This window comes from Callithrix jacchus, chromosome 12, assembly GCF_049354715.1.
Source record: "Callithrix jacchus isolate 240 chromosome 12, calJac240_pri, whole genome shotgun sequence".
NCBI classification, from domain to species: domain Eukaryota; kingdom Metazoa; phylum Chordata; class Mammalia; order Primates; family Cebidae; genus Callithrix; species Callithrix jacchus.
The window spans coordinates 61563626-61586812 of record NC_133513.1 but is presented as its reverse complement, the minus strand read 5'-3'; the positions used below and the strand labels follow the sequence as shown (position 1 = coordinate 61586812).

At 44.6% G+C, this 23187-nt stretch overlaps 1 protein-coding gene and 1 pseudogene across 4 annotated transcripts in view; one reads left to right on the top strand and one right to left on the bottom strand.

The window, feature by feature from the left end:
• The window catches only part of STOX1 (storkhead box 1), a 47545-nt gene that overhangs the window by 8281 nt on the left and 16077 nt on the right, over positions 1 to 23187 (top strand). For 2 of the 4 annotated variants that reach the window (XM_009009821.5, XM_009009820.5), the window contains exon 1: positions 13947 to 14122. The exons of the other annotated variants lie outside the window; for them this stretch is intronic. The gene's annotated coding sequence lies outside the window, so the exon portion shown is untranslated. Of the gene's footprint in view, positions 1 to 13946; positions 14123 to 23187 lie in introns of those variants that run through there. 4 annotated transcript variants of the gene reach the window in all.
• Positions 19563 to 19620, bottom strand: LOC118146557 (U7 small nuclear RNA; annotated as a pseudogene).

Here is a 23187-nt window from a genome sequence, read left to right as displayed (position 1 = left end):
CCTGTGGAAGGAGCTGATTATCTTGTCCCATGAGTCCAGGGCCCACCTTACAGAGGGCCATGTCTCAGAGCCCCTTTGTGGAGTGGACAGAGATCAAAGTAAAAACTGCCCACAACCTCTCCCCCAGGGAGGTGTGTGTGTTGGAGGATCATGGAAAGAACACTAGACATGGAGTCTGGACCATCGATAAGGGTCTGAAGAGTATTAATCATGTGACCTGGGGCAGTGCAGTCCTCCCCTTATAAATGGCAGCCACCATGCTTGCCTTGCTCTAAAGTTGTGGCATTGGGATGCAAAAATACCCTATTTGAAGATGTTATTCCCTGACCCTCAACCCCACAATGGAGGTTTCAGGAAGGAGCAGAGTTTGGACATCCCATGGGTTTCATGGATCAGAGGGCTTTTAGAGGCCGCCCTGGAGGTTTAGCTAAATTCCATGCTAGTAGAAAGTCACTTCAAGATTTTACAATGTAGAGAAATCTCTAGAACAGCTAGCTTTTTAAATAGATGAGGAGACAGAAACTGTGGGTCAAGATCATTTGCGATATTAAGCTTATTCCATGATAATGTGCATTTTTAAAATAATGGACTTTTTTTTTTAATTTTAATTTATCTTTTGAGGAAAAAGTGTGCAAAGTGATCCTTTTTTTCTTGTTGATGCAAGGTGCCGCTCCATTGCCTCTGTACCATTTATTTATTTAGAGATGGAGTCTCGCTCTGTTGCCCAGGCTAGAGTACAGTGGCGCAATCTCGGCTCACTGCAAGCTCCGTCTCCCAGGTTCAAGCAATTCTTTGCCTCAGCCTGCCAAGTAGCTAGGATTACAGGTGCCTACCACCACACACGGCTCATTTAATAGAGACAGGATTTCACCATTTTGGCCGGGCTGGTCTTGAATTCCTGACCTCATGATCCACCCGCCTCGGCCTCCCAAAGTGCTAGCATTACAGGCATGAGCCACAGTGCCTGACCAGCTCTGTACCATTTCTTTAGCAGTTAATTAAGGATCAGGATTTCCCTTGTGAAATTCTAAACTAAAGCAGGCTTTGACTCCCCAAGTCTTAAGCCATCAACTGTGGCTGTATTCATTTAATGGAAGGGAGGAATGGAGTCTGGCAACACATGGCTGACTGGTACTACATATTGGTAATTACTTATAAATTATATTTTTATATTTTATATTTTTATTTTTTCGAACAGAGTCTTGCTCTGTCACCCATGCTGCAGTGCAGTGTTGCAATCATAGCTCACTGCAGCCTCAAACTCCTGGACTCAAGCCATCCTCCCACCTCAGCCTCCTGAGAAGCTGGGACTGTAGGCATGGGCTACCATACCTGGCTATTTATTTTTGGTAGTGATGGGGTCTTACTATGTTGCTCAGGCTGGTCTCGAACTCCTGGTCTCAAGCAATCCTCCCACCTTGGCCTCCCAAAGTGCTGGGATTATAGGTGTGAGCCACTGTACCTGACTGAAATTTTGGTGATTATGAATAGAACTATAATAACATTCATTGACAGGTCCGTGGACATGTTTTCAATTCTCTTGGGTAAATACCCAGGTGTGGATTAGAGGGCTGCTTTTCGAAACGATTATACCACCTTGTATTTGTGCCATCAATGTATGAGAATTCCAGTCCAGCATTTGATATTGTCAGTATGTTATTATTTTTGTTATCGATTGATTGATTGGAGACAGTTTTGCTCTTGTTGCCCAGGCTGGAGTACAATGGCATGACCTTGGTTCACTGCAACCTCTGCCTCCGAGGTTCAAGCAGTTCTCTTCCTCAGCTTCCCAAGTAGCTGGGATTACAGGTGCCCACCACCACACCTGGCTAATTTAGTGGAGACAGAATTTCACCATGTTGGCCAGGCTGGTCTTGAACTCCTGACTTCAAGTGATCCACCCTACTCGGCCTCCAAAAATGCTGGGATTATGGGTGTGAGCTCCCAGCCTATTATTTTTGACTGGACTAATTGTTGGATAGTGGTAGTTCATTGTGACTTTAATTTGTATTTCCCTAATGACTAGTGAGTTGAGCATCATTTCATGTAAGCTTATTTGCCATTTCTGGATTTTTTTTTTTAGATGGAGTGTCACCCTTGTTGCCCAGGCTAGAGTGCAATGGTGTGATCTTGAGTCACTGCAACCACCGCCTCCTGGGTTTAAGCAGTCTTCCTGCCTCAGCCTCCTGAGTAGCTGGGATTACAGGTGCCTGCTACCACACCCAGCTAATTTTTGTATTTTTAGTAGAGACGGGGGTTCACCATGTTGGCCAGGCTGGTCTTGAACTCCTGACCATGGGTGATCCACTGGCCTCAGCTTCCCATAGCACTGGGAATATAGGCATGAGCCACCATGCCCGGCCTGTATCTAATAAGTGTTTGTCAAAATGTTTTGCCCATGAAAAAAATTTTTTGCCTTATTAAATTGTAGGAATTCTTCATATATTTTCGATATAAGTCCTTTATCAGATATGTGTTTTGCAAATGTTTTCTCCCAGACTATTGTCTTTTTATTTTTCTTTTCTTTACTTTTTTAAAAATTTTGAGATGGAGTCTTGCTTTGTCGCCAGGCTGGATTGCAGTGGTGCAGTCTCAGCTCACTGCAACCTGACTCCCTTATTCAAGCCATTCTCCTGCCTCAGCCTCCCGAGTAATTGGGATTACAGGCATGCGCCACCACGCCCAACTAGTTTTTGTATTTTTAGTAGAGACAGGGTTTCACCATGTTGACCAGGCTGGTCTGAAATTCCTGAACTTGTGATCCGCCTGCCTTGGCCTCCCAAAGTGCTGGGATTATAGGTGTGAGCCACCACACTTGGCAGGAGAATCGCCTGAACGCAGGAGGCAGAGGTTGCGAGCTGAGATTGTGCCATTGCACTCCAGCCTAGGTGACAGAGCGAGACTCCATCTCAAAAAAAAAAAAAAAAGGAAAATGCTGGTGTCTTGCTTCTCCTGGTAAGATGTGTTAAACATTGGGGGCTGAGGGAAAAGCAGCCCTTACTTTTTTTTTTCCCCCTGAGACAGGGTCTCATTCTGTCATCCAGGCTGGAGTCCAGTGACTCTATTACAGCTCAGATAATGACTCAATATAGCCTTGACCTCCTGGGCTCAGGTGATCCTCCAACCTCAGCCTGTTAAGTAGCTGGGCGTACAGGTGTATGCCACCACACCTAGCTAATTTTTGCTAATTTTTTTGTAGCAACAGAATTTCTCCACATTGCCCAGGCTGGTCTCCAACTCCTGGGCTCAAGCAGTCCTTCTGCCTCAGCCTCCCAAACTGCTGGGATTACAGGTGTGAGCTACCATGCCCAGCCTGGCCCTGACTTTCTGACCATACTCCGTATGGAGTAGAATTTCTGTTAAGCTGAGCTAGAATTGGGAGGTAAGTGAGGGAGGGAGTGAGGCATGGCTTCAGTTGCCAAAGACTCTCACTATTCTTACTGGTTTTATTAGATTTTCTTGAAAGTTTGGTATATGCCCACAGAAAAATTTCCAGAGACTTTAAATGGCTTTTTGTTTTTTGTTTTCATTTGATTTTTTTTAAAGTTATGTGTTTTTTGAGACACAGTCTTGCTCTGTCGTCCAGGCTGGAGTGTAGTGTGATCTCAGCTCACTGCAACCTCCACCTCCCAGGTTTAAGTGATTCTCCTGCATCAGCCTCCTGAGTGGCTGGGATTACAGGCTTGCGCCACTACATTCAGCTAATTTTTATATTTTTTAGTAGAGATGGGGTTTTGTCATGTTGGCCAAGCTGGTCTTCAACTCCTGGCCTCAAGTAATCCACCTCAAGTGATCTGCCCGCCTTGGCCTCCAAAAGTACTAGGATTATAGGTGTGAGCTACCGCATCTGGCTGGTAAATCTATCTTGAATTCTCTGTCTCTACAGTTACAAATTAATTTTCCAAGGCTTGTTATTTGCCGAGGATCCCACGTTTTCAGCAAAATTTATTTAGAAATATAAAACTTGGGGCCGGGTGCGGTGGCTCAATGCTGTAATCCCGGCACTTCGAGAGGCTGAGGTGGGTGGATCATGAGGTCAAGAGATCGAGATCATCCTGGTCAACATGGTGAAACCCTGTCTCTACTAAAAATATAGAAATTAGCTGGGCATGGTGGCGTGTGCCTGTAATCCCAGCTACTTGGAAGGCTGAGGCAGGAGAATTGCTTGAACCCAGGAGGTGGAGGCTGCGGTGAGCCGAGATCGTGCCATTGCACTCCAGCCTGGGTAACAAGAGTGAAACTCTGTCTCAAAAAAAAAAAAGAAATATAAAACTTGGCCAATCTGGCCAGGTGCAGTGGCTCACACCTGTAATCCTAGCACTTCGGGAGGCCAAGGTGGGTGGATCACTTGAGGTCAGGAGTTCAAGACCAGCCTGACCGATGTGGTGAAATCCTATCTCTACTTTTTCTTTTTTTTTGAGACAGAGTCTCACTCTGTCACCCAGGCTAGAGTGTAATGGCACGATCTTGGCTCACTGCAGCCTCCACCTCCTGAGTTCAAGCAATTCTCCTGCCTTAGCCTCCTGAGTAGCAGGGATTACAGGTGCCTGCCACCACACTCATCTAATCTTTTAATTTTTAGTACAGACAGGGTCTCTCCATGTTGGTCAGGCTAGTCTTGAACTCCTGACCTCAAGTGATCCACCTGCCCTCGGCCTCCCAAAGTCCTGGGATTATAGGCATGAACCACTGTGCCCAGCCATCCTGTCTTTACTAAAAATACAAAAATTAGCTGGGCTTGATGGCATGTGCCTGTAATACCAACTACTTGAGAAGCTGAGGCAGGAGAATCGCTTGAACCCAGGAGGCAGAGGTTGCAGTAAGCCGAGATAGTGTGCCACTGCACTCCAGCCTGGACAACAGAGCAAGACTCTCTGTTGAAAAACAAAAATAAAACAAAATAAATAAAAATAATAAAAATCCCCAACTATGCAGAAACATAATACTGTTTTCTCTGTACCCCACAATTCCACCCCTTCTGTTTCTCCATATTTGGCTACTGGTAAATTTTCCATAATTATGTTACTTTATGGCCATTTTTTAACTCTTGACTTCACGTGATCCAGCCGCCTCAACCTCCCACAGTTCTGGAATTACAGGCATGAGTCACCATGCCCAGCAGTCTTTTTTTTTTATTTGAGATAGAGTCTTGCTCTGTTGTCCAGGCTGGAGTGCAGTGATATGATCTCGGTTCACTGCAACCTCCATCTTCTGTGCTCAAGCAATTCTTCTGCCTTAGCCTCCTGTATAGCTGGGATTACAGACATGTGTCCACCACACTCGGCTAATTTTTATGTTTTTAGTAGGGATGGGATTTCACCATGTTGGCCAGGGTGGTCTCAAACTCTTGACCTCAGACAATCCACCTGCCTTGGCCTCCCAAAGTGCTGTGATTACAGGTGTGAGCCACCATGCCCAGCCTGGTCATTTTGTTTTAATGTGATCAGCAGGTGCTAGGACCAAGTCTGTTGGGTTCGCCTTAAGCAGCACTTATTAAGCTATTGCCTGCAGAACTCACAAGGGTAGGATGAGGTCAGTTCCACTGTGTGGTCTTAGCTCACCTTTCAAGGCTTCTGGTTTTAGTCGAACAAATCTCTTTTACCATAAAGGTTTACCTTACAAAGCCTGGTGACTTTCTCAAGTTTTTGAATTAACCTGGTTCATGTCATATAGCTGAGCATACTATTAATTTGGTCAGATTTTGTCATGGCCTATAAGGAAGAAATTGGTAGCAAATCTGTCTTCTGTATTTGAAGATGATTTGAAGTGATTTGAAGCTGACCTGAATGCCAAAACTTTTCAAGTTGAGTCAGGGTCATGAGTCACTTCAGCTAAAGTATAGAACAAATGTCATACCACCTTTCATTTCTTTTCTTTCGAAACAGAGTCTTGCTGTGTTACCCAGGCTGGAGTGCCAGTGGCATGGTCTCGGCTCACTGCAACCTCTGCCTCATGGATTCAAGCGATTCTCTTGCCTCAGCCTCCCAAGTAGCTGGGATTATAGGCGAGCACCACCACACCCAGCTAATTTTTGTATTTTTAGTAGAGATGGGGTTTCACTGTGTTGGCCAGGCTGGTCTCAAACTCCTGATCTCATGATCCTCCTGCCTCGGCCTCCCAAAGTCCTGGGATTACAGGCGTAAGCCACCATGCCCAGCCACAGAAAAGACTCTTAATGTGTCCTCTTGTCTCCCATCAGCTGATAAACCTGGGGCCCCCCCAACTTCAGCCCAAATAAATCAGGTCAGTTCTTGTTTTTGGAGGGACTGCCTGGAGGCAATTTTAAGTAGTCCTGCCTGCACCAATTCATCTGTCCTGCTGTGTGGATGACATCTGGAGGTGTTGTGTAAGATATTATGCATGGACCGTATAGGAGCTGGGACCATCCACTACTGTCTGTGACCAGAGCTATCAGTCAGAAATGGTGTACTCAGCAGTCAGTTTGAATTCAGAATGCTCACTGCAGTGAGAAGAGCAGTCAGAAAGAGGGCACAGGGTAGCAGTTTGGGAGAGCAGGGTGGAATGCTCTCCTGGTGTTGAAGGACTTCCTCAGTTCAGCTAAAGATGGGGGCCATGTGCTGATATTACAGATGTGAACCACCATACCTGGTCCTAAACTCCTCTTTTTTTCCATTCAAAGTTTTGCACAAACCCTAACAGTTAAATTCAGCATTTACAGGGATAAAATTGCAGCTGCAGGGAGAAGCTATGTCCTCTCTGCTGGAGGAAATGCAAGAAGGGAGGCACAATGCAGGCCACAATGTGGCATATAAGAACTCTCCTTCTTCTTCCTGTTTGGCTCCTGGGAGAGTCTCCAGGACTGTTTCTACTGCTCACAGAGGTTTCCCTCTACATTCCTCAGCATCTGTCTCCCATGTGGGCACGAGGGTGCTAGTACTTGACACAACTATCAACATTTGAATCTCTCCCCTAAGTTCCCCTTTCCCCTGTGTGGGGAACTAGGGCAGTACCTCCTGAGACAGGAAGATCAGCTGGGGTAGGAAGGGAACTAAGGATCAGAGGAGAACAAAAAAGTGTCTCCAAGGCAGTAAGCCAGACATCCTTCTTGCCACAACGTGGCCCTGCAGCCCTCATAGACCCGCTCTGGCTGTGGGAGCTCAAGAACCCTCTCCCTCTCGCTGCAAGGAGACAGTGACAGTAACTTCTCTCATCCCAGGTAAAGGCCATCTCTAAGAATTTCCAGATCCCTTCTCCTCCTACTTAGAGAGGGCAGCAAAATCCAAAGGTGCCATTCTGGCATCATTTTCCAAGCCTGTCTCCTGATCTTTGGCTAACACACTTCCCAGTCCTTTCAGTAGGTCTGTGCTAGTTCTCGTGGATACTGCTCCAATCCTCCTAACCAGCTACAGGCCTCTTGTCTGTCTCTTCCAGTAAACCAGGTGACAAATAGGACCCTATCATCCTTGCTGCCACAATTGTTGGGCTTTTAATAGTCATCTTTATTAATCTTAGTTTGGATGCACACATGATGTCTTCTGCATAAGAGGCATTTGTTATTTACAGAGTAAGAGAAAATAAGATTATGTAAATAATTATAACTGCATAGGCACTCCCTGCCCCAGGGCTTACCCCAGGGTGGCATGATGAAGGCCAGATGGAAAAATCTCCAGCCCTAGTGGTCAGACATTCCATAGGTGAGGGACAGAGAAAAATGGAATTTCTTGGTTTATGTGAAGGAGAAAGAGGCAACTGCTTCCCTCTTCTCCTAAACGGATGGAGGAAGCATCTTTGCTGCCTGGAGACAGAATGGGAAGGATCCTGGGTTCTCCTAACCTTCTGGAATATAAATACATCTTTCCAGGAGTCACATCAGCTCTGGTGGCTCCAATTTTTATGACCTGGGCATGTCTCCAAGGTCCTGGGCCTCATTTCCCTTTGAAATGTAAACAAACTCTCAGAGTTAGGTAAATCTTTCTGGAGTCTCTCACTATACAGTTGTAAAATAGCTGAGGATCCCAAGTTTGCAGTGACATTTATCCTGAACTCAAACCTTAAAAGACAAAGATTCTGCTTCTCTTGCTACTGACTGCTCCTTTGGGCCACATTAGAAGCAGAATGGGTGTAGAGTGGTGACCCAGCAGTCCGTGCTGCTCCAGGCTCATGAGAATTGGCTTTGCCCCCTAAGTTAGAGCTGAGGCACCGAGCACTGGGCTGCCAGGCTGGAGCCTGAGGTGGCAGTGGGAAGGGGAGGAGGCAGCCTGGGCACGAGGGTTGGTGAAGGGAGCTGCAGGTGAGAAAGCCTCCGTGGTCGGAGCAGGAGAGCTGGCTGTGAGGCACTTGGGAGAGTGGATGTTTCATGGATAAATGGAGGATGTCAGTCTTAGGTGCCTAAAAAGGAGGAAGAAGGGGCTAGAAAGCAATAAGGTGGGAAGCTAGTGTATTTAAAAGAGATATTGGAGCTCCTTTTCTAGACTGAAACTTGAGAGAGAATATGAGTGGTTGTCTAGAATGGGGTTAGGAAGTTGTCCGTGTGCAAGGCCCCAGGAGAGGCCAAATAGCCCGCGCAGATGGACCTTGCTTGCTTTGCCTGGTCATACACACTCTGAGAAAACCTCCAGGATGTCATGGGTCAATGGTGCAGTAATGGATAGCTTAGTGTGAAGAAGGTGGCTGGCTCCTAGAAGCACCAATCAGGTGACCCTCCCATGTAGAAATCAGAGCCACTGACCTACAGCCTCAGTTAAGATTTTTCAGGGATTGTGAACTTTACATTTGGTTTCTAAGGCAATGGCCTTGTGAACATATGCTGCAGTCCTGCTGAGGAGTGGTCACCTCCAGCCAGATGTAACCTGAAACCTTCCTTCTGTGCTGAAGAAAAGGGATTTCGCAGTCTTAAAGTTGAATGGTTTGTGTCTTTAAAATTTTAAGGCCGGGTGCGGTGGCTCACGCCTGTAATCCCAGCACTTTGGGAGGCCGAGGCAGGTGGATCACGAGGTCAAGAGATCGAGACCATCCTGGTCAACATGGTGAAACCCCGTCTCTACTAAAAATACAAAAAATTAGCTGGGCGTGGTGGCGCGTGCCTGTAATCCCAGCTACTCAGGATGCTGAGGCAGGAGAATTGCCTGAACCCAGGAGGCAGAGGTTGCAGTGAGCCGAGATCTTGCCATTGCCTGGGTAACAAGAACGAAACTCCGTCTCAAAATAAATAAATAAATATAAAAAAATAAAATTTCTAACAGCCTAGAAATGCTTCTTAGTAAAATTACATTTGTATGAATTGTACCCCTGAAGTGGCTTTTTTTTTTTTGAGGTGGAGTTTCGCTTTTGTTACCCAGGCTGGAGTGCAATGGCGCGATCTCGGCTCACCGCAACCTCTGCCTCCTGGGTTCAGGCAATTCTCCTGCCTCAGCCTCCTGAGTAGCTGGGGTTACTGGTACGCGCCACCGTGCCCAGCTAATTTTTTGTATTTTTAGTAGAGACAGGGTTTCACGATGTTGACCAGGATGGTCTCGATCTCTTGACCTCATGATCTACCCGCCTTGGCCTCCCAAAGTGCTGGGATTACAGTGAAGTGGCTTTTATCTTTTAAAAGGTAACATTTCAGAGGCCACAGAATCTGTAATCAACTTGAAAGCAGTTGGAGCATACAGACAGTCTGGGAGACCTGAAAGAGACCATTGATGCAGAAACTCTGCTGCTTTCCAGATTGGGGCATGGGCAGTTCAGAAGTTGGGAGACAGTGTAGGCGATGGGGCAGAGTGGCCCAGGGGGTCAGGAGAGCACCTGAGGCTGTAGACAGTCCTCCCTGGATTCTAGCCCAGGCCCTATTTATTATTCTGGGCTACCTGGGCCCCACCTCCATCAGTAGGAGAGAAGCAGGCAAGGCTACAGTTTCTATGATGCTTTTGGTAAAGAGTATGTGTATGTGTATAGTCTGGGCTAAATGGTAGCACTACACATGTTTTAGCTCATAATGCAAAGTGGAGCCCTATCCCAGCTCCTGTCACTACAAAGCCTGGGCGTCTTGGAGTGGGAGGCCTCTGCTGGGCTTTGTCACCTCCAGGCAGACCCTGCCACAGAGAACTGGACCTGGGTGGATCCAAGTTCTTTGGGGACCTATGACAACTTTCTTCAGCAAATGGAAGGGATTGCCTACTTCTGAAATATACATGTGTGAGTCACTATTTGCCCCTTTAAGTCCTGAGCTAATCCTATATTGATGTTAACAGTGATATGGGCTTATTATCTCCATTTCACAAGTCTTCCTATCAGAAGCGATTGAAAGACATCCCTTTCTCAGGGCTGTAATGTAGATACCCATTTTGAGAGCAACCTGTTCTTTGAACGGCTGTGACAGTTCTTATCTTCCCCTCTGTGATTTCTACATGCTGTAAGGAAATCCTTCCTCATCCAGAAAGAGTGCCTATCACTATCTTTTCAGTATGAATTAAAAACGGAATCCTGGTTGAAGCTTCTGCATCTCATCTCAAAGCTTCTGCATCCCAGACTTGATGTGATGCAGGTAAAGCAGCAGCAGTCTTGACACTTTTTCTGTAAATATTTATCGTGTGGCCAGCTCATGGCAGTTACTGTGCTGAAAATAACTATTTAGTGTGAAGGTTTAATCAAGCCCTTAGCAAGATAAATGTTTTGCTCACAGCAGAAAAAAAGAAGGAATAATGTCTAATGTCTTTAGCTAGGTATTTTGGTTAGAGAGGTATTTTGTTGCAGTTTGTGGAAAGTCTTCTAAAAATGACTTGAACAAATGAAGGATAGATTTGTCTCACACAACAAGAAGCTTGGAAGTAGGTAGCTTGGGGTGAGCTTGGCTCAGCAAGGCTGTCTGAGATCTGGGCTCTTGATTTCTGCTTCATCTTCCTAGTAAATGACCTTTTAACATCATGCTTGTCACCTCATGGTCACAAGATGGCTGCATCCTCTGCAAGATCCAAGTAGGAAGAAAGAATCATAGATGAAGGAAGGGCCTTTAAAAAAGTTTCACTGGGGGCCAGGCGTGGTGGCTCATGCCTATAATCCCAGCACTTCAGGAGGCTGAGGTGGGCAGGTCACGAGGTCAGGAGTTCGAGACCAGCCTAGCCAACATAGTGAAACCACTGTCTCTACTAAAAAGCAAAAATTACCCAGGCATGGTGGCAGGCGCCTGTAATCCCAGATACTTGGGAGGCTGAGGTAGGAGAATCGCTTAAACCCAGGAGGCAAAGGTTGCAGTGAGCCCAGATTGTACCACTGTACTCCAGCCTGGGCTATAGAGCAAGACTCCATCTCAAAAAAAAAAAAGGCTAATTGGGCCAGGCACGGTGGGTCACGCCTATAGTCCCAGCACTCTGGGTGGCTGAGGCAGGTGGATCACCTAAAGTCAGGAGTTTGGGACCAGTTTAACCAATATGGTGAAACCCTGTCTCTACTAAAAATATAAAAAATTAGCAGGGCATGGTGGCGGGTGCCTAGAATCCCAGCTACTCCGAAGGTTGAAGCAGGAGAATAGCTTGAACTGGGGAGGCAGAGGTTACAGTGAGCTGAGTTCATCCCGCTGCACTCCTGCCTGGGCAACAGAGTGAGACTGTCTCAAAAAAACAAAAAAATAAAAAGTCTCATTGGTCTCTCCTATGTCACGTGTCTGCTAGTTATGAGACTGGGAAATTGAGCAGGATGCTTTCCTGCCTCCATGCTAGAGGCAGGTGAGGGAAAATTTGCGCATGTGTATTGAATGGGCCAACTTGTGTTGTCTGCCACCAGGGGTCACAATAAAATATCACTGAATAGGATGGGCTGCTGAGGTGTGCCTCTCAGAAATGAAGTAGGGTTAGCAGTAGGCTTTGGCAGTGTATATTGCTTCTTTCCAGGTGAGGAGCAGGTCATGGTGACTGATGGCTGGTCAAATAAGCTATGAGAGTTGGGAAAAGAAAAGTCAGGATGTGCCAGGCATGGTGGCTCACCCCTGTAATCCCAGCACTTTGGGAGGCCGAGGTGGATGGATCACCTGAGGTCAGGAGTTCGAGACCAGCCTGACCAATAGGGAGAAAACCCATCTCTAATAAAAGCACAAAATTAGCTAGGTGTGGTGTGGGCACCTGTAATCCCAGCTATTTGGGAGGCTGAGGGAGGAGAATCACTTGAACCCGGGAAGCAGAGGTGGTGGTGAGCTGAGATCAAACCATTGCACTCCAGCCTGGGCAACAAGAGTGACACTCTGTCTCAAAAAAAAAAAAAAAAAAAAAAAAAGGGGGAAATGAAAAAAGTCAGGATTTGTTAAGAAATTCATCCATGTGCCTAACTGGTGCCCTACAGGAGAAACTTGAAGTCCTAGTAATGACATGGAACAAGGGCTGATGAAGTTAATATCCTTAATTTGGGAAGAAAATTTAAAAAGTGCTCATATCAGTAGAAGAACTGACGTGTGTCAAATCTTATTCCAGATATGTTCAGATTGTTTTCCTGCAGTAACCTCTGAGCCAGGTACTATTATTCATCTTGAACAGTTGAGGTCACTAATTAATACTCAAAGAAGGCACACTGACAGTAAGTGGAAGTAGAAAAGGTGAGCCCAGGTCTACCTGACCAATTCCACAGTTCCTTTATTTATCCTGTGATGCCTTAGTGGCCCAAGGCTCCACAAGGAATGGTCTGGCTCTTCTTCGTGATGGTCCTGGCCCAGGCAGCCCCAGACTTCTGGGAATAGCTTTGAGGCTTGAGCCCCAGGAATACTGAGTCCTAGTCCTTCCAGTTACAGCCTCATGTTAGGTTAAGATTGCCTCCAACTACAGCTCTTCCATGACAGTCAAAGCCCATTGAGGGTAAGAGCTGTGTCCTGTTTGCTGTTGTAACCTTTGTAACTGGTATATAGTAGATAAATATGTTGTACTGGCCTGAGCATAGAAAGTCAACACCAAAAGTATGCCAAATTGCAGGGTCTTTATTGCCGGCGGCCACGGAGGACTCGAGTCTCTCCAACCCGTGGCCCCGAAAGGAGGGTGTCAAGACCTTTTATACCCATAAAACCACCTTGGGAGTGAGGGGGAGGGGGAGGGGGAGGGGTGGGGATGAGGGGCTTCAGATGATCTGAGGGCTATTGGATTCTGTAAATCACCTCCTGGGCGGAGATGAGAGTGAGCGCCCCAGACATTCCAAGGGCCAGGGGACTTTTGACATTCTGATTGTTACTTAAGTGGTTCACAAAAGTCAAGATTAGCATTTCTTTACACATTGTCTGGGTAGGGTGGAAGTTGCAGTCCTTAATTACTTATTACAAGTCGCAGTGGCCAAGATGGCATGGGTTTGGATTGCTTGCCTGTCACATTAGGGTTACAGAGAGCAGTTTCAACAGAAAGCCGAGGTATGGTTGAGGTATGCAGTTTTATGGGGCTTTTACCATGTCACAGATATATGCTGGATAAGGAATAACTGAGGGACTGTGCTGTTATAATATCAATGTGCTGTGAGTGCCTAATGCTAAGCCATGGTAGCCACTAATTAAATGTTTATTAAACAGTATATATGAAGAAGGAGAATATATTTCCAGCTAATGGGATCAGAGAACTATTCATCATGATAGAGTCACTCAGCATTTGAGTCAGTCTTAAATGACAGGGAGGATTTTGAAACACTGAGGTATGGGGAAGAGTGCTGTAGGTGGAGGAGACAGGGACAGGATGTGGGGAGGTACCGACTGTAAGGTTTGAATGAGGCAACTGAGGTTCGAATGAGGCAACTGAGGCCAGTTATTGAAATAAAGAAATTTAATCGGCTCCTGGGTGAGGTTCTATGGTCCGGGGAAAGGGGGCCAGAGAAGTTTCGCTGACTTCGGGGGCATGGGGTTTTAATGGCTATGAGGAACGAGCAACAGCTGGGTGCTCTGATTGGCTCCAGGGGAGTGGGATTGGGACTGGGCGGGCCGCTATTGGTTGGCGGGCTGTTGGGCGGGTTTTCTGGTGCAAGAGCCGACCAGGGTTGCATCAGCCGGAGCCTTCCAGGGGAGCCATGCAGCAGGGCTAGGTGCCCAGTGCAGAGCCTGGTGCTGGGTGCAGAGTCAGGTGCTGAGTGCAGAGGTGGGTGTGTCCGGCCCCCTGGCGAGGCAACCGGCGTTACACCGACTATTCAGGGAGAGGCCAATCTGAATGGAGGGAAATCACAGCTGAAGGTATAGTATTTAACTGAAGGATAGTTCAGTACTTAGAGAAACGGAGTCTGTTGTCAAATATGATCAGGGAACATTGGGTTAAATAAACTAGGTAGTTGTTTGTTATAGTTTTCAGAGCCTTTAATAATACCACTCTGACTCCAAAGAGCATTTCTCAGACATTTGACATGGGGACCGTTTTTCTTGTAGAGAGCATTTCATGGAATGAATGTTCCACAGAACACTTTTTGCGAACTGCCGATCTAGTTCAGTCCCCTGTGTAAGTGCAAGGGAACTGAGACCCAAAGAAGAGAGCGACTTACTCAGGGCCACATAGCAGACTTTGGATTAGAACCCTGATACCCTGATCAGATTGCTTGGTCCCCGGTATAGGACTTGTTTGTAATGTGAGGACCATGAAAATAGAAAGGACAGCTTTAAAACAAAATATCTAGGGAAAATGTTTAATCTTTTATCCAAATAACTACCTTGGTGTTGGAATTTTAAATTTTTATTTATTTTATATTTTTCTTTCTCTCTTAATTCCCCCAACTTGTTAAGTGCCAAACTTTTTAGCCCAGTTTTGTACAGTGGTATTTTCTGTTAATCACTGTTGGCTAGACCTGTTAGTCCCTGTCATTGCCATTGTGGGCTCCAGAATTTTGGGAAGAAGATTGAATCATAATCTGTCCCAGTTTTCCTGGAGGTCAAAGGAAGCGTTCTCCTGCATGACCATTTTTAGGGACATATAGGGACTATAGCAGTTTACAACCTGTACCATTCTTGCTATTTATATAGCTAGACCTTGCCCCCAGCCCTTGTACCTGGTATGGTAAGTAGAATGGTCTACCAAAGATGCCCACGACCTAATACCTGGAAGCTGTGAATATGTTACCTTATGTAGCAAAAGGGACTTTGCAAGGTGTAATTAGGTTATGGACATTAACTTAGGGAGATTATTCTGGATTATCTGGGTGGACCTTGTCTAATCACAGGTACTCTTAAAAGCAGATAAATTTTCTCTGGCAAAAAGCAGAAGCAACGCAACAGAAGCACACGTCAGAAAAAGTGTGGGCAGATTTAATTCTGTGTTTGAATATGATGGGAACAACATGGCAGGAAATACAGGTGGCTTTAAGTTGCTGAGAGAGGCTCCCATCTGATAGTCATCAAGGAAATAGTGACCATGACCTCCATCCTCAGTCCTACAACTGTAAGGAACTGAATTCTACCAAAAACCTAAATGAGAGTGAAAACATTCTACCCCTAGAGTCTCCTGATGAAACCTAGGCTGGCCAGCACTTTGATTTTGGCTCTGACACCCAGAACTTCTGACCTATATACTGTGAGATAATAAATTTGTGTTTTAAGCCACTAAGTTTGCTGTAATTGATTTTGACAGCCATTGAAAACTAACATGACTGAGTAAAGTCATGAACATATCCAGGGTGGAAGCCTTGCAGAGAAAAAGGGTAGGAAAAGGCATCTCAGAGCCTAAGGGTTTGCGGCTGAGTGTGGATTTAATATTTTTCAAAAGCCAGCTGCTTTGAGTCATTTAGCTGATTTCAGTTGGTCATTCCTGAACAAGGCTCCTTGTATCTCTCTGCAGTGAGGGTGGTGGCCATGGGGGAAGGGAGCTAGAGGCTCAAAGGGCACTTCCAGGTGGGGCCACCTGTCTTCTCTGTGTATCAGTGTGCTATCTGGCAACCAAACTGTGGGATCTCCAGGCCCTCTGAGACTCAACTGATAGTCAATATTAGTGAATATATCACTTTTAAAGGAGGCCGATAATTTACTAAATTCTGACAGGTTGAAGTGTGATAAGTAAAGAAGACATTACTAAGGACTCCTGCTGTTGAACAGCTCATCCTTCCAAGAGAAGCCTTTAGCTTTCCAGCAGAGGGCATTTCCCAGAAGGGAGCTGTTTGTCTAGGAGTCAAAAATAAACATCACCATGCTTGAGAAAGAATTCCAGCTTCCATGGCAGATACCCAATTACCCTTAGATCTGCAGCCAGCTTCTGTCTTGGTACTCTTTTGTTTCTAAATGTGGAGGAAAGCGTTTGCATTATTTTACTTTACTAAAATAGAAGGGAAACATGGAGAGGGGCTTGGTTTTGCTGGCCTGGAACCTTTCTTTTTGTTTCCATTTCATTTGATTTTCTGAACCTATTTGAAGTTGTAAGACAATAGATCTAATTGTTTAAAGCCATCAGAGTTTTGCACCGCATCTTATCTCTGATGAGGGGCATGTTGTTACGAAATGCTTCCATTTTTTAAAGTTCAGAATTAATTTTAATGTTAAAAACATTTGGTAGAAATTCTGTACTGGATAAAAGAGCAGTTTAAAATCAAGGAAGCTTCTTTGATTACTTTGAACAAAACATCCTTTCTTTATTAAACTTGAGGGTATCTGCAGGCTGTTTTATATGCCCTCTGTTGTCATCTCTAATGCACATAGAGGATACCTTTCCCACAGTGTGATTCAATACAAGGAACCAAAAAGATGGTCTCAGATTTCATGTGTCTGGGTAATTAGCTGAGTTAGAGCAGCTCTGTTAAACCACTTGAAGGTCAATAATGCATGAATTTCTGGCAGACTGCCTAACTCTGAGTCCATAAGCACTTGTACAGGAACTAAATGTTATATTAGAGTAAAACTTGTCTTCTAAATATGAAATTAATTAATACTAGGATTCGGTTTTTCTTTTTTTTTTTGAGACAGAGTTTCACTCCTGTTACCCAGGCTGTAGTGCAATGGTGCGATCTCGGCTCACCGCAACCTCCACCTCCTGGATTCAGGCAATTCTCCTGCCTCAGCCTCCTGAGTAGCTGGGATTACAGGCACATGCCACCACGCCCAGCTAATTTTTTGTTATTTTTAGTAGAGCCGGGGTTTCACCACGTTGATCAGGATGGTCTCGATCTCTTGACCTCGTGATCCACCCGCCTCGGCCTCCCAAAGTGCTGGGATTACAGGTGTGAGCCACCGTGCCCGGCCTTGTTTTGGGTTTTTAAAAGCATAAGATTAATGTAAAATAAGCCTAATTGTTATTTTTTTTCCCTTAATGGTGCAGTTTTTATTAAAACTTTAATTTTCTCCCTGAGATTTAACTGGATTGCTCAGATACCAAAATAAACACAGTTTTTTTTTTCTTTTTCTTTTTTAGAGACAGGGTCTTGCTCTGTCACCCAGGCCTCAGTACAGTGTTGTCATAGATCACTGCAACCTTGAACTCCTAGGCTCAAGCCATCCTTCCGCCTTGACTGCCAAACGTTGGGATTGCAGGTGTAAGCCCCTGTGCCCAACTACGCTCAGATTTGATAAGGATGCTTTTACTTCTGAGACAGAGCAGGGATCCTCTTCTTAGGGGCCTGTGCCCAAACAAGAACATATATATTTTTTTTAATCCCAAGTTTCTTTAAGAAAAATACCAGAGAGCTAGCTAGTCTTTTTTTCTTAAACCCACCATGGAAAAGGTGCCATCTTGTCTTTTTTCTTTTGTGTACCTAGTCCTAAAAAGTAAATAAGTAACTTATTAAAAAAGCCATAATAGCCTAAAACAATGCCAGAAAAGTTAGAATCCAGAGGTGTTTGGTTCCCCTATAAAAACTAAAGATAACATCATAACATATGTCCCTGAGTTGTCTTTCAGAAACTTGGACCCTCCACTGAAGACCCTCACTGAAGAGATTCACTGACACATAAATTTCAGATGAGAAAAAATTAAGTACTAAACTCTGACCTGTGTTCTTTGTTCTAAATTTCTTCCTAAATGAGTTGGAGGAATAATACCCTTGAGCCAGTTAACATTTTTCTTTACTGACCCCAAATTTTTAAACAAAGCTTCTCTTCCTTAACCAATTACAAATAGAAACTATTTAAATGTACCTATGATCTGTAATTCCCTTCAAGAAATTCTTTTTCAATTGAAATAATGTGTAACCTCCATATATTAATTTATAATTTTGCCTGTAACTTCTCTCCTAAAATTTACCCCTGCCTTTAAAAACCCTTGCTTATAAGCCATTGGGAGGTCAGGATTTAAACAATGACTGCCTAGTCCTCCTTCCTTGGCACCCTACAAATAAATGCCCTCCTTTCTAAAGCTATTAAAAAAAACCCTTGATGTAGATAGATATCTGGATTTACTGCGCCAGTTGAGTGGACCAGTTCAGTTCTATAACACTTCAAGGGTGTTCTCAGTGGACAAGGCAAACACAGAATTGGGCCAAGTGGATTGTAATGATTTTGTAATGATCCTCATTGTGGTGTGATTATTCACCTCCTGAATTGGCCAGGAAATGGATTTTTTAGTCACTTGATGACCAGGGTCACAAGTTTTCTTTGTGTCTGGCTGGGTTTCCACTAAAATGCTCATGATACCAAACCTCACCTTTGACTAATTTTTAATTACCTTCAAGATGTGGAGTGAATGTGCTATCTGAAGCCTGGCATTGCTGCCCTGTGTCAGACCTCTCAGGGCACAGGCCTTGTCAAGGTCCGTATCCCTTGGCCTGTGCTCCTGACGCCCCCCAACTTGGAGGAAAATGACTTCACTGGGTAGGCCTGTGTGCTGACGCCAACTCTCCTATTTACAAGAGTGCAAAGTTTAGGCTTATTATCATTTTGTTAATGCTTCCCGGTGATCATCTGTAACTGGAACATGTTAGGAGTCCACAGGGCCCCTGGTTGAAGATTTTTCAGGTGTCACAGTTCTTGGGAGGGTTCACTGATTCCACCACAGCTACCCTGCTGGGTCTGGCGAGAAGGCAAACTTGACATGTTTCTATTCGTCATGGGTGCACCTCTTGATATTCTACATTGGGGTACAAGTATTCACACCTCTTGAATTGGCCAAGAAGTGGCTCTTTGAGCCACTTGTTTTTCTGATAGAAAACAGGCAGGATAGGGTATTCTAGAGGCCTTCTTGAGGCTTATGGAAGGGGCCTTTGTGTCCTCACATAAAGAAACCAGCTTTTTCCTCAGAACTTTGATGAGGTCTTGGGTTGCATTGGAACAATATTGTTGAGCTATTGTCACCAACTCCAGGAGCAAGTCACACTTCCCTGGGGACCTACTCCTATTGGCCAGGGGCTGTCTAGGCCACTGTCATTAGGGACCAGGGATCAGGGACTGATTGCCTGGGGTTATATGAATCCATATCCATCCCACAGGAGGCTGATTCTAGCATTGACTGCTACAAGGGCCTGCCCTGGACTTTACTGGATGAAAAGCTTTTGATAGTGAAGAGCTCAATATTTTCATTTGTGAATTGGACATCTACATGCTACATTTAATTTCCTTTGCACTTTTTCTCCCCCAAACAAATGGACTTGTAAAAGAATAACTTTTAAACTCCTCATACTTTGCTTTCATCATCACTTGGACTTTTTTTTTTTTAACTTTTTGTCTCTTTTTTTTTTTTCTTTTTCTTTTTTGTGGAGGCGGGGGGTGGGGGTTGCTTTCTAGTCTTTACCAGAATTTGCTAGACAAATTCTGAAAGAGTTGTAACACTGTAACTTGGAAATTAATAAAACAATTTTTTTTTGAGATGGAGTTTTGTTCTTGTTGCTCAGGCTGGAGTACAATGGCGCAATCTCAGCTCACCACAACTTCTGCCTCCTGGGTTCAAGCGATTCTCCTGCCTCTGCCTCCCAAGTAGCTGTGATTACAGGCATGTACTACCACGCCCAGCTAATTTTGTATTTTTAGTAGAGATGGGATTTCTCCATTTTGGTCAGGCTGGTCTCAAACTCCCGACCTCAATTGATCCACCCACCTTGGCCTCCCAAAGTGCTGGAATTACAGGCGTGAATTACAAAGTGGCTGGAATTACCACTCCTAGCCAACAAAAAAATTTTATGCAGCAACTAAATTTTTTGTAGTCAGCAAGGAATCAGCAAATTAACAACAAAAATCCTTTGCAGAAAATGTTGCAGGCACAAATAACCTCACCTCTATCGTGCTACTTTGTTGGTGTTTTTTTTGTGAAACCAGTCTTTCAGCCTAAACACTTTTTCCATTTCTGAGGCACCAAAGAGTACAAGACTGTGTAAACAGAGAGAACACCATTGTCAACTGTTTACTCTCTGGGCTCAAAGTCTCTCCTTAGCTCAAAAGGCCTGCTCAGCTCAAGGGTCAAAGACCCATAGCAGGCCTAGACTGAAGAGTGTTCTATAGTTTACTCCCTCATAGTGGAGGACAGACCCAAAGTGCTGGCCTTCTCTTACTGTGGAATCTGGTTACATCTATAAGTGGGATCTTCTGCAGAGAAAGTTTTGGTGAAAAACTGAAGAGTCATGCATTCCAAAAAGCAAAGGAGTGTAAAAGTCAGTGAAACAGACCATGGCTGAAGCTTGAAAGTGATCCCCATGTCTGTCATAAATGTTCCCATGTCAGGGTGTACTCTGCTTTCCTGCACAAAGGAAACTCGATGATTTATGCACCTGAAGGACATATCTTAGCAACAACTGTGCAGGAAATGTACTGAGAAACTTTCTCTAGGCTTTGTCTAGAGGAGCTCCACAGCAGAGGTGAATAGCAATTTAACATGTCCTCTAAAGTGAAGTTTACCTTTAGTTGTATTAATTTTAAGTGTATGAGGGGGAAGTTAACTAGTCTTCCTAGTTGATGGTAATTTATTTACTCTTTTAAAATACCCATTTCTATATCATAGTAGGAATTATGAATAAATTTTCTAAGAGTATCTTTCGATTTGGCAAACAGTGTTAGTGTTCTTTTAAAAAGTTGGGGTTTGAAAAATGTAAGAGAAAATTTCTGTCTCCTTGCTAATTAAAACTACTACTTTCTGAAAAATCAGTTTTTCACTCTTTCTGAAATAATTTCAGATTCACAGGAGGTTGCAAACAAATGTATAGGAAGCCCTATGTACCTCTCCCCCAGCCCCATGAAAATCTATTTTGACTATTAGTTTTACTATGAAAAAAGGAAACAAACCTAAGGATTGAATTAGAAAATGGGTTGCTTCAGTTCTAGCCCAAAGGCATAGTGGAGACAGCAGTACCGTTTTTTCCAGTGCACAGAAATGGGCAGCCATCTGCAGGCGGGCCCAGCAGGGAAGCCAGACAGCATGCTGATTTTCTCTCTTTCAGTGTTCTCCCCATCTCCATCTCCAAGTTCACAGTGACTGGGTTTAAGGAAAGGTGAGGTAAGGCTCAAATGGGTATTGTGTGGCTGAAGAAAGCCTTTAGGCTTTGCCCTCTATGTCTAGCCCTTGTCTTTTAAGGAAGGGAAACTTCCCCGCTCTTTTAAAATTAAGGCCCCTGGTCCTCTAGGTTTTATGGCTGGCTTTGGAGAAAGGAGGTTCTGGTTTCTATGACCTGCCTTGGGGAAGAGGGATTCTTGTTTCTAGGATGGATAGGATAGAAGGATAGGAAAAGGCCAAAGAAAATCTTTTGCTTCTGAGGCCTTCATTATGGAGTATGGCTTTCTGAGTTCCAGTGTGCAGTAGGGATGGGTAATCATGACCACAGGAAAAGATGTTTATAGGGAGGTGGGGAAAAGAGATATAAAAGATTAAAACCACTTATTTTAACTAAACATATGAAGTTATATCAAAGAAGCATAAAGATATTTAAAATTGTACTTTAATTTCACATTTTGTCTGGTTGAAAGTAGGGGGATGAAAATGAAGAAAGTAAAACTCAGATGAGGAAGGAAAAAAGAAAAAGAGGGAGTGAGGATAGAGGCTTGTTACCTTCAGTTCAGAAGTTGAGTTTCAAGGAAGATTTTGAGTTTCAGGTAAATTAATGCCCTGCTTGGACAGATTTTCAGGGCATCATCTATCGCCACTCTTTGTTTTTGTTTTTGTTCTTTTTTGAGACGGAGTTTCGCGCTTGTTACCCAGGCTGGAGTGCAATGGCGTGATCTCGGCTCACCGCAACTTCCGCCTCCTGGGTTCAGGCAATTCTCCTGCCTCAGCCTCCTGAGTAGCTGGGATTACAGGCACGCGCCACCATGCCCAGCTAATTTTTTGTATATTTTTTAGTAGAGACGGGGTTTCACCATGTTGACCAGGATGGTCTCGATCTCTTGACCTTGTGATCCACCCGCCTCGGCCTCCCAAAGTGCTGGGATTACAGGCTTGAGCCACCGTGCCTGGCCTGTCGCCACTCTTTGAAATAGCAATTGATAAGCCATTCATCCTAGCTTTTCAGCATGGTATAGGCCTCTGACCATTACCCAATGGGATATCCACAGCCACACCTAGAGGATATCCTTCCCAGGCTGCAGAAGCAGACAGCAATTCTACCTTATGATGTGACCTTCCAAGGTCAGATACAGAAGCTTAAGTAAACAAGGGAACAATGGAAAGTATAACGGCAAACTGCTTATGATTTCCTTATTGAAGTCCTTTATCTTCATGCAGATACAATAAGAATACAATATTGGCCACTTACCAGCTCTGGGCTTCAACACTTCATACCTGGCCAGTCCATTCCCTTCCTTCCTCCCTCAAGGGAGAGTTTAACTGAAGGGCATAATCAAGTTTTCTTAATTCTTTAGCTTCCTTCTGGCTACACTTGACTCCCCACTAAGCCCCAGGACCATGTTTGTCACATGGTTAGCTACTTTAACATTGCTGTCATTAACACCCTAACCTTCTACCAGTCCAAAGATTAGTACTCAGAGCTGCAGTATGAACATCCCCAGGTGGTTGTTAGAAGCACAGAATCAGGGCCTCTGAATCAGAATCTGCACATTAGCAAGATCTGCTTGTGATCCTCATATGCACATTAAAGTTTTAGAGGCATGGGTTGGCCTCCCCCAGCTCTCGCCCTTTTTTTCCGTTACAAAATGCCACCCCTCTGCCAAAAACTATGCATAAATCACCTGGAGACTCAGGGCTCCTTCACAATCTTCTTACTCATTTTTTATTTCCTAGTACTTTGAGAATAGTTCATCAAACCCCCTTTCCACCTGCCATCCTCTTATTCCCATTTTTTTCCTCCTTCCATTCCTATTTTCTTCCTAACTTGACAGGAGTCAGATGACTGTGCTGTGCTAATATTTTTATTCCCCCCTTCTCTGTCTCAACATATTTCTGGTCTTCTGCCACCCTC